This window comes from Cervus elaphus, chromosome 32, assembly GCF_910594005.1.
Source record: "Cervus elaphus chromosome 32, mCerEla1.1, whole genome shotgun sequence".
NCBI lineage: Eukaryota > Metazoa > Chordata > Mammalia > Artiodactyla > Cervidae > Cervus > Cervus elaphus.
Genome location: NC_057846.1, coordinates 23,136,796 through 23,146,706, shown reverse-complemented (window position 1 = coordinate 23,146,706; position 9,911 = coordinate 23,136,796).

Here is a 9,911-nt window from a genome sequence, read left to right as displayed (position 1 = left end):
AGACACAGTCTGTATGTGTGCATATTACACAGACATGTGATCACAACTGTGACAAGACCTATACCAGAAACATCATGAAGAGCTGTGGGAGCACCTCCAGAGGAAGGAAAGATTACTCCTAAGGGAACGAGAAGCAGTTCTACCAGAGGTGACTTATCAGTTCAATTATATAAACACGTATCAAGTGCCAGGCATGGGGTGGGAAGGTGTCTAGACACTGCATATTTTCTGTCAAGGAGCTCCAAGCCAGGCCACAGGGCCAAAGGCATAGACAAACCTGCTACAGCAAAGGCCTGGAGTCTGAACCACAGGTAGTCTAGGAACAACAAATACTCTTGAACAATAAATGTGTTTGTGTGTGGGGGTGATTGTGTGTGGGTGGGTGGGGGTGTGTGTGCACATGTGCACATATGTCCTGAAGAAAGTGATGCCTCAGTTAGGTTTTTGGAGGATAAATAAGAATGTAAAGGTTGCAAGTGGAAAGAATAGATGCAAAGGTTTTTCCAAAGAAGCAAAAATACTAATAATTATAGAGGAGTATTCACTGGTGTCAAGCAGTATACTAAGTGCTTTGTAGACATTATGTCATAGACATAATGGTCCTTTTTTTAAACAACATAATTGTCCTTACTTGGATGCTTCCCTGATGGCTCAGAGGTAAAGAACCCAACTGCCAGTGTGGAAGATACAGGTTCAATCCCTGGATTAGGAAGATTCCCTGGAAAACAAAATGGCAACCCACTTCAGTATTCTTGCCTGGGAAATCCCATGGACAGAGGAGCCCAGTGGGCTACTGTCCACAGGATCGCAAAGAGTCAGACACAACTTAGCATAGGGCCTACCATACTCCAAACACACCTATTCCATCTGTCCATCCATCCATATCTATTTATGTCTCATCATCTATATATCTATCCATCTCTCCAAGTGCTTATTCAAAAATCAGATATAGAATTTTCTTTTTTTCAGAAATTAAAGTTTTCTTCTAATAAGCAGAAAACACACTTTCAGAAGTATTGTTTTAAGTATTCCTCTATTAGGTTGACTGAGTGATCACTGAGAAAAGAGGGAGCACCATGTTGGGAAGACAGGGCTGTGATTCATATTTAAATACTTTGAAAGGAGCTCTCTTGGGGACACATTTCATTTTGTCACCCTACACTGACAGCGACGCTTACAGTGACATTCCAGGAGTTCGTGGTTTGTCCGAGCAGTAGTGGTTGTGCATGGGAGCTTTAGTTATTTAAACCCCGTGGACTCTTAAGTAAAGTTTATGTACGGCTGGAAGGCTCAAATGGTGAACCTGCCAGGAATGCGCCAGAGCAGAAACCCCTTAGGGAAAGCAGTGTATACCACTGTTGTCCATTGAACTGGACAGTCCTACATGTTTTCAGGTTGATCAAGGAACTGTTTCCTTGGCCAAACCCCACAGAAACATTATGTCTACTGTAAAAGCATTATTTCTCCTGTAAAAACAAAAGGACTGCAGGATTCATAATCTCCGAAGGAAATGGGCGATGAGGGGGAAGGCTTTATGAGTATCTACTGTTTAGAATGAAGACTATGTGACTTGCTTCAGTCATTAGAGTGAAGAGTGGAATTCCTTTCTCTTTCAATTGTAATATTTTCCAACTTTATCTGTTTGCTCTTGTACCTCTTTCCCTCCAGACCCAGAAAAAAAAAAGTGTTTTCCTCTGCTAGAAGCTCTGTTTTCAAAAACATTTGCCTCCCATCTCTCTTCCAACATTGAGATCTAACTCTACCAGTAAACCCTGTTCCCTATTTTATTTTCAATCTCTTCCATTTTGCTGGCTTCTGACTTGAAGTTTATAGGTTTGTACGTGCTCAAATCTCTTCCATCTTTATAAATGAAAGCCATAAACAAAATAAATATTCCTAAACTCTATGTTCCCTTTCGTGAATGTTTCTTTTCTCCTTTAGGTTCTTAAATTGAGATATAATTGACATAAAACATTAGTTTCAGATGTACAACATAATTATTTGATATGTGTGTATTGTGAAATGGCCATCATGGTTCCCCTCCCTGTATCCATGCCCTTGGGTATTTTTTTCTCACGTGGATTTTTGACATGGTTATGCTTTGGCCAATGGAACAGCAGCAAACATGATGTGAACAGAGGTTTGAAAAGCAACTGTCCCCTTTGTTGAGCTTAGAGAGCTTAGAACCTTGAGACCTCCAGTTGAACATGCTTGAATGACCTTACTGAAGCGGCCATGTGGAAGAGAACTAAGGCGCCCCCGTAAATAGCCTGATGATCATCAAACCTGTGAGCAAGACCATCCTCAGACCATCCAGCCCCAGTTTATCCACCAGCTGACCAGTTGCAGGAGAGAACCCAAGAGAAACCAACAGAGGAACTGCCCAGCTAAACCCAGCCCAAGTGACAACCCACAGAATCATAAGCTAACAAATGATTGTAGTTTAAGCCACTTTAAGGTGATGTGCTATAAAAGCTAATCAATATAGAATGCATCTTCCAATTGATAATGTCTTGCAGATAATGGGCAGCATTTTTTTTTTTTTCAGGGATACATAAAGTAATGGCACATCTTAACAACTGATTGTGATTTAGGTTGAACATAATACAGTGTGTGAGTGCATGCTTAGTCGCTCAGTTGTGTCCGACTTTTTGCGACCCTTTGGACTGTAGCCTGCCAGGCTCCTCTGTCCATGGGATTCTCCAGGCAAGAATAAGAGAGTGGGTTGCCACACCCTCCTTCAGGGGATCTTCCCCACCCAAGGATTGAAGCCGTATATCCTGTGTCTCTTACCTTGCAGGTGGATTCTTTACCACTAGCACTACCTGGGAAGCCCACAAAATACAGCACCATACTCATTTGGCAGATAAGAAAGCCAGGGACAAGAGGGGTTTTTTGGCCCTTGATCTATAACCAGGAAATTGTGGAATTTGAATTTTAGCAGTCTGACTCCAACCTTTGCTCTTAACCTGCAAATAGTTCCATGCAGCTGGAGAGGGGAGTGGTCAGAGAGCTGGTTGGTGAGAAAACCAACCAGCATCTTATGAAAGGCATCTTAAAAGTTCTGATTAAAAAAAAGAGTTTGAATTTTACTAGCAGACAATGAGAAGCTAGTTGAATTGGAAGATTGGGATAGTTTTAATCTCTATCTGATGGACTAACAAAAACCTTCATCCCACCTCAGGAAACAAATTGTACTGTTGCGGGCAGTCTGGAACGGGCAGCACTGCAAAGCCAGGAGAAGGCCTGGAGACCAAGTCTAGGAGAGCTGGTGGGCCCTCACCCGGTAGGAAAGGGGGCACGCCCAGAGAGGTCCCTGCCTGCGCAGCTGTGGGCTAGCTCTTCCTCACAAAATTCACCAAGTTGGTGCTTCAAGTACATTTAAAAAATAAAAGGGATGTGGGAGAAGCGAGGGCTGGGGCTTATTTAGGGCCATCAAAGACCATGTGATAATCATCAGTAGCTGCAGAACAGTGTCCGTTTGGAGAGAGTATGCTCACTCCCTGTTGACGGAAGCCGGGGAGAGCTGCTCCAGCAAATCTGAGCAGCAGCACAGCAACGGTCCTACAAAAGTCCTGCCAAGAGTGAAGCCAACGGGGCTGAATTTCAGGGCCCCTCCCTTACAGGAGCCCCCTGAAAGACCTGGGAAAGTGCACACAGTCCAGTATTTCTGCAGAATTTGCAAAACTAAGATAATTTAGCTGCAATCAGTTATCAACTGTTGCCACTCTCTAAGACCCCTCCCTTGGCAGTGCTAAAGTGGTCAAGTCGGTTTTAGCACCCAGCTAAGGGGAACTGGTGGTGCAGTTAGTAAAGGGTCCGCCCGCCAACGTAGGAGTCGCAAGAGATGCGGAGTCAAACCCTGGGTCAGGAAGATTCCCCTAAAGTAGGATGTAGCAACCCACCCCAATATTCTTGCCTAGAGAATCCCATGGACAGAGGAGCCTGACAGGCTACAGTCCATGGGGTCGCAGAGAATCGGACACGACTGAGTATACCAATATACACAAGGGGAAATGGAGTTTGGCATGTATTACTGTGGGTTTAGGGAGATATATAGGGATGTTCAGTCAGTTGCAAGTATAATACATTTATAATGCCCAAGTATAATAAAGCCTTAAGCACTATTCTCTCTGTCAACTCACCCAGCATCTTGGCAGAAAAGTTCAGGGTCAGCAGTCATATCTCCTTTTCAACCAGTCCTAAGGTTATGTAGCCAGAAGCTATGCTGCTGAAAATTCCTCAGATGTGTGCTCGTTTGAAATGGAAAGCATTGGATTTGGTTCTCACCAACATCTAATCAGAACTATCACTTAAAAAAATTCTATCAACCACATAGAAGGAAAGAATGAACTTTCCTTCTATTATTTTAATAGAAAATTATATTATAAAACTGTTTTATGTGGCCTTCCTCCCCAAAATCTTACCCAAAATCCCAGGCTTACCATGACAAAAAGTTCAGACAAATTCCAATAGAAGGATATATTACAAAATAAAAAAAGACCAGTATTTCTCAAAATTGTCAAGGTCAAAAACAAGGATTATCTGAGAAGCTGTCACAACCAAGAGGAGTCTAAGGAGTTGTAACTACAAAATGTAATATAGCGTCTGGTTGGGAACAGAAAAAGGACATTAAGTAAAAACATAAGGAGATGTTAATGAAGTGCAAACTTTAGTTATAAAAAAAAATCTATCAATGCTTGCTCATTAAAGTTAACAAATGTGCCAGATTAATGTTGCTGCTAAGTCGCTTCTGTCCTGTCCGACTCTTTGCGACCCCATGGACTGTAGTCCTTCAGACTCCTCTGTCCATGGGATTCTCCAGGCAAGAATACTGGAGTGGGTTGCCATTTCCTTTTCCAAGACTAATGTTAGATGTTAATAATAGCAGAAATTGGGTGTGGGGTTTATGGAAATTCTGTAATTTTTTTGTAAATATAAAACTGTTCTGAAAAATAAATTGTAGGGAATTCCCTGGTGGTCCACTGGTTAGGACTCCATACTCTCATTGCAAAGGGACCAGGTTCGATACCTAATTGTGAAATGAAAACCCCACAAGCAGGGCATCAAGGCCAAACAAACAAACTCATATAAAGAAACAATTAATGAGCATGAAGCTAAAATGTTAAGGGGAGAAACTTATTATAGAGGTAAGAAAAAATTACTAAAATGTTTAGATTTTCCCTAGTTTTTGTGAAAGGTATAATAATACATTTAAATTTCTAAATCTTGTGGCTAATTCCAGCTAGATCCAAATCTCAATCTGTCTAGAGCTGATCTGTCCATTTTTCAGAGAAGTTAAGAGAGTAATAAAATTTTAATTTTGAAATTTACTCTAGTTTTCATTTTCCGTCTAAAGAAACATTCTCTTTTGTATCCAACTTAGTAATTTTCTTAAGGAGGCCCTCTAAATTACATAAACTTCCAGCTCCACAAAACCTGGATCCACGCTTGGTTGATCACATATGAAGAGTTAGAAAAACATGTCCAATTTAACAACTGAGTACATACCGTGTGTAAATACTATGCTAGGACTTGCAGAGGCGTGTCGGAGATGATGGTTTATGAAGATTAATAGGATATGGAACTGGCTCTCCAGACACCTACAGTTTCAGGGGAAGACAGTTACATGCCTAACGAAGGTGTAGCCTCCAAACAGACGGAGTGAGAAACACCCAGCCACTGATGCCAACCCTTCCTGTAACCATCTCCCTCCCAAGGTCTGGAAGTAAAAGCACGTTGGCTATTGTTAATTGACGTGGCTTAGTTCAGAGAACCATGCTCAGAAGCAATAAATGTAGACGATTAATAATCACCACAACTTCACAGGTGGCAACCATGAGAGTTCTGGAGACAAGGCCACTGTCACCCTGCCCCTCAGCTGGTCCCCAGAGGAGGACTTCGACTCTCTTTAGCTTCTCTAGAAAATGGATGGATCAGTTCTAGACAGATGAAGATTTGGATCTAGTCTGAATTAGCCACAAAATTCTAATCAAGCCAAAATGCAGTAGGGGTGAGAACAACTGAAAAGACTCAAGCTTGTATTGGGAAATTTGTTCCACTGCTACATCCCGTTGGCTCTTGGTCACTTGACTAGAGCTATGTTTGGAAGAAAGTAGTAGAAAAGAAGTTTGAGATGGGAGTCCTACTTCTCCTTGAGTCACAAAATGGAGCTCCCAACCATGGAGTCCAGAACCTTCATTTAATGAAAAAAGACTGAAGCCACAGTCAGTCAGCCCTAGTGACATCCTTCTATGTAAGGTACCTGCTTTTGATCTTGTTTAACAGAGGTGGAATGGGGCTTCATGCAGGTTGGCCCAGCTCCAAAGCCTGTGTTCTCAACCTCTGTGCGATACTTCTGCCCATGGAGTCTCTAGCTGATGGTCACAGGACAACACCACAAACTGTTACACTTTTTGAAATGATTAGGGAGCAAAGGTTTTTAAAAGTGTTAGTGCTGAAATGGGCCTGCAAACTTATTTCCTCTAGCCCCCTTAATTCCAGAGGGAAAATCTGAACTTCTAAGGAATGAAGTTGCCTGCCAGCAGGCTAGGAATCGAGATGTAGTCCCCAGTTTTGTGAGGTCCTGATCTAGAGCTGTAAGTCACCTGCATGAAGGGCAAGAACTGAGGAACACACATGATGATTAGGAAAAAAGTGTTTGGGAGAGGAAAGGATAAGAGAGTCCCAGTGACAACTGTGACATGTTATGGGTGGAAGTGAGAACCTCCCCCGCCCCATTATATGTTAATGTCTTAACCCCCAGGACCTCAGAATGTGACCTTACCTGGAGACAAAGTCTTTACAGAGGTTGTCATGTTAGAATGAAGTCATTATCATGGACCTTAATCCAGTTTGTGCATGTGTGCATGCTCAGTTGTGTATGACTCTTTGCAACTCCATGGACTGTAGCTTGCCAGGCTCCTCTGTCCATGGGATTCTCCAGGCAAGAGTACTGGAGTGGATTGCCATTTGCTCCTCCAGGGACCGTCCTGAGCCAGGGATCGAACCCATGTCTCCTGCTCTGCAGGTGAATTCTTCACTGCTGAGCCATCAGAGAAGCCCGTAATCCAGTTTGATTGATATCCTTCTTAGGAGAAATCTGAACACGGGCATTTACGGAGGGAAAACCATACAAGGAGACACAGGGAGAAGACAGCTATTCCCAAGGCAAAGAGAGAGGGCTGGAACAGATTCTCCCCACACAGCCTGCAGAGAGAACCAACCCAGCTAACACCTTGATCTTGAACATCTAGCCTCCAGAACTGTTGTTGTTATTCAGTTGCTCAGTCGTGTCCAACTCTTTGCGACCTCATAGACTGCAGGATGCCAGGCTTCCCTGTCCTTCACCATCTTCCAGAGTTTGCTCAAACTCATGTCCATTGAGTCAGTGATGCCATCCAACCATCTTGTCCTGCCTTCAATCTTTCCCAGCATCAGGGTCTTTTTCAATGAGTTGGCTCTTTGCATCAGGCACCAAAGTATTGGAGCTTCAGCTTCAGCATCAGTCCTTCCAATGAATATTCAGGGTTGATATCCTTTAGAATTGACTGGTTTGATCTTCTTGCAGTCCAAGGGACTCTCAGGAGTCTTCTCCAACACCACATCAATTCTTTGTTGCTCAGCTCTCTTTATAGTCCAACTCATACCCAAACTTCACTACTGGAAAAACCATAGCTTTGACTCAGTTCAGTTCAGTCGATCAGTCATGTCTGACTCTTTGCCACCCCTATGGACTGCAGCACGCCAGGCCTACCTGTCCATCACCAACTCTCAGAGTTTACTCAAACTCATGTCCATTGAGTCGGTGATGTCATCCAACCATCTCATCCTCTGTTGTCCCCTTCTCCTCCTGCCTTCAATCTTTCTGGGCATCAAAGGTCTTTTTCAGTGAGTTGGCTTTTTGCATCAGGTGGCCAAAGTGTTGGAGTTTCAGCTTCAGCATCAGTCCTTCCAGTGAATATTCAGGACTGATTTCCTTTAGGATGGACTGGTTGGATCTCCTTGCAGTCCAAGAGACTCTCAAGAGTCTTCTCCAACAACACAGTTCAAAAGCATCAATTCTTCAGTGCTCAGCTTTCTTTATAGTCCAGCTCTCGCACCCATACATGACTACTGGAAAAACCATAGCTTTGACTAGATGGACTTTTGTTGGCAAAGTAATGTCTCTGCTTTTTAATATGTTGTCTAGGTTTGTCATAGCTTTTCTTCCAAGGAGCAAGCATCTTCTAATTTCATAGCTGCAGGCACCATCTGCAGTGATTTTGGAGCCCAAGAAAATAAACTCTCACTGTTTCCATTGTTTCCCCATCTATTTGCCATGAAGTGATGGGACCGCACGCCAGCATCTTCACTTTTTGAATGTTGAGTTTTAAGCCAGCTTTTTCACTCTCCTCTTTCATCTTCATCAAGAGGCTCTTTAGTTCCTCTTTGCTTTCTGCCATAAGGGTGGTGTCATCTGCATATCTGAGGTTATTGATATTCTCCCAGCAATCTTGATTCCAGCTTGTGATTCTCCCAGCCTGGCATTTCACATGATGTACTCTGCATAGAAGTTAAATAAGCAGAGTGACAGTATACAGTATCCTCCTTTCCCAATTTGGAACCAGTCCATTGTTCCATGTCCGTTTCTAACTGTTATGTCTTGATCTGCATACAGGTTTCTCACGAGGCAGGTAAGATGGCCTGGTAGTCCCATTTCTTTAACAATTTCCCACAGTTTGTTGTGATCCACACAGTCAAAGGCTTTGGCATAGTCAATGATGCAGAAGCAGGTGTTTTTCTGGAATTCTCTTGCTTTTTCGATGATCCATTGGATGTTGACAATTTGATCTCTGGTTCCTCTGCCTTTTCTAAATCCAGCTTGAACATCTGGAAGTTCTCAGTTCACTTACTGTTGAAGCCTAGCTTGAAGGATTTTTGAGCATTACCGTGCTTGCCTGTGAGATGAGTGCAGTTGTGTGGTAGTTTGAGCATTCTTTGGCATTGCCTTTCTTTGGGATTAGAATGAAAACTGACCTTTTCCAGTCCTGTGGCTGCTGCTGAGTTTCCCAAATTTGCTGGCATATCAAGTGCAGCACTTTAACAGCATCATCTTTTAGGATTTGAAATAGCTCAGCTGGAATTTCATCACCTCCACTAACTTTGTTCACAGTGATACTTCTTAAGGCCCACTTGACTTTGCACTCAAGGATGTCTGGCTCTAGGTGAGCGATCACACCATTGTGGTTATCCTTGTCTTTAAGATCTTTTTTGTATAGTTCTTCTCCAGAGCTATAAGATAGTACATTTCTGTTGTTTAAGTCACCCAGTTTGTGGCACTTGGTTGTGGCTGCCCCGGCAAACTAGTACACCACAGACCTTGGGAAGCATCTGAAGAGGCACTGGGCCTGGAGGACTGGCTGGAGACATCGGGGAGAAGAGAGGGACTGAAATGATGAAATCACAGGTAAGCAGAAGGAGACCTGGACAGAGATCTAAATCCAGAATTAGCCAGGTGGAAAAAAAGAAAAATGAAAGTAGAGTCCACTGTTTGTTTTAAGTGGAGAGTCTAGAGCTAGCAGATCTAACAGGAGAAGAGAGCCTAGGAGAAGCAAGCTGTTGCCAAGGCCACTGGAGTGTGGGCTGCCTCACCATCACTGTACCACGTGCAGGAGATGAGTGCTGCTGCCACAGCAGGTGCTCTGAGCCGGTGAGGGGGGCCCGGGAGAAGTCCTTAGGGTATCATCATGGCCTCGACCTGAGTGCTTGAGGCCTCAGCCAGCACAAGTTCACCTGGGCAGAAGTACCTGTACACTTTCCCTGACTATTACGGATGCACTCTGGAAGCAGACTGCCTAAGTTCCCACATAATTTTGCCTTCCCTAGCATTCACCCTCTCTGGGCCTCATCTGTGAAAAAGGAATAGAGAC